This window comes from Austrofundulus limnaeus, unplaced genomic scaffold (genome assembly GCF_001266775.1).
Source record: "Austrofundulus limnaeus strain Quisiro unplaced genomic scaffold, Austrofundulus_limnaeus-1.0 Scaffold151, whole genome shotgun sequence".
NCBI classification, from domain to species: Eukaryota; Metazoa; Chordata; class Actinopteri; order Cyprinodontiformes; family Rivulidae; genus Austrofundulus; species Austrofundulus limnaeus.
Window position 1 is genome coordinate 725,948 of NW_013952553.1, and position 2,450 is coordinate 728,397.

The window sequence follows — 2,450 nt, forward strand, 5'->3', positions numbered from 1 at the left end:
CATTTTGCTGTGGATGAGTGAGCATTGCTTAATAAATACATTTCAACATTTGTGACCCTGCATGCATAACTCACTGGAAAAACTCACTGCAAAAACCAGTCAAAGCTCCAGTTCTTATAGTAAGTCGCTTTTCACTGCAATCCAGATAAAATGTCCTAGAAGAGGGCAGTTTTCTGTTTTAATAGGATAATATTTGACAGATTTATTCATACAACAATAAGTAAGATAATCCTGTATTTTGGTTCTGGTACTGTATAAACAACCTTTCAAAAACAATCAGAGTGTATATTTTTGTCATTTGTCCTCACAACATCATCATCCAGCCTCAGTATCCCAAGTATTCTGGTGCTTGCACCCATCCTGGGTAAATATGTTCAAAGTCAACCAAAAGATACTTTTTAATATTTTTAACTTTTTTTGTGTTCTAAATATCAAAAACCTTTTTTTGTTTCTCTGTGTTAGATCACCTTCTTATTTGATGAAGACTCTGCTATTACATCCATGACCTACAAATATGTTGTGTTAGAGCGTGGCTGGGTCACTGACAATTTGGAAAATCTCCATCAGTGTGAATAATAATAATACTACATTTTATTCGAAGGCACCTTTCATGACACACAAGGACACCATGCAATAAATTACAATATAAAATGCAGTTAGAGACAAAATAATTAAACCGGATGGACGGACAATAAAACATAACTTAAACAAAAGTAATGTGAGAAGGAGGTCAAACTGAATATGCCTGTTCAGTCGTGGCTGGTTGTGATACTTGTAGAGTGTGCGAACAGATTTATAATATATCAAGGATGGACAAGTGGCACCCCGCAGGCTGTATACGGTCCACACCCTCACCTGAAGCAGTCAGTAGATTAATGTTTGTAAATTACAAAAATATATCAAAGTGCCTCAGTGGCACTGAAATGGTTGTAATGACAAAGTTTGCCACTAGATGGTCCCTCCAACTCAGACAGCACCTCACACGCAGGTCTTCTCTACCAGTGAGGAAGAGACATTTAGCCATGGCTAAGAATGGATGAAAAAAGCTAAATGGGAAAAAAATCACATTTCAGGTGAAATGGTAAGAAAATTATCTGTTCACAAAAATGTTTAGGCAAGCCTATGTGTTTATTCTGCTTAGAGACGCTGTCTGCCATGAAGGATTTTATTATAGACTCCACTATGAAATGTTGCACAAAGCTAAATATGAGACATTTACTGAAGTCTTAAGTACAAAAACAGCAGTAACTTTTTGCCATAACCAGAATCATGCAAAAGTCTTCACTTGTGCCTTATATCATTGTGTTTCAGCATGTTATTTTTTTTGCATCAAACATTTTGTATTCATATTTATTAAACAAGAATACAACTGTTATAGCCTACATACATTTAAGCATGACATATGGAAAGTCACTGCTCTGTTGGTTTAATAAACATATATATACACAAAATAATTTAGATGGTAGTTTTATTAGATCATGTGCAGTGTGATGTGGCCCTCTGATAGGGTCAATAAAAAATATGGCCCCTTCCATTATTTAAATATCCCATTCCTGGACTAGGTTGTTACTATGACCATGTCATGGTTAGGCATGAGGCATGACCATTCCTGGTTCAAATTGGGAACAAACAAGTTATATTAGCATGCAGTCCAATGTCATAGATACATTGTTACTGTTCTCCCCATGCTGCACCCAAGACTTCTCCTAAGATATTAAACCACCACAACCATGCTACAGAACTTTTGCACATTAAAAACTATTAAAGCCCCATCACGCTTTACCACATGTAATGGGGAGGCCGCTGTCTTCTTAATACATGCTTGACCTCACCAAGACCCTGCAGAGGTCATCCACAGTCTGACTGATTTTTATATTGTGTCACAGTCACCACATAATAGGAATAGAGTTTTATTTTATGAATGATTTTGGCATCATTTCATCTGAACTAACGTTAACATATGTTATGCCCACATGTATGTTTTGGTTACGGTGGAAAAATTAACAGACGCAAATTTGATTTTATAATGCAGCAATTTACCTCCACATGGAAATGATTTTACAACCATAATGAATTCCTGAACCAATTTCAAAGTGGTGGAATAATGACCTCCCAGTTTCATCTGCAGCAGATATGAGGACTTATGGACGAGTTTCTTTGAAGCCAAGCGGAGGTGTCCTTAGGAGGTGAAAAGGACTGAGCGCACTACACATTGGTGATGAATGACTTCACTGATCCATTACTGCCTATTTCTGTCTGGTAATCCAAATGGGAATGCCCACATCAAAGCCTGGCTCCTTCTTTAGAGGAATTCCCCTCATACTTGGACATGCAAATGAACAGAGCCTCCTCCAGGCCCCCACACCTGATTGAGGCGTGCAACGCCAATGCCAGCATCACACCATGGGAATTACATACCAAGGGATGGCATCCAATTGGACCAAACTCTC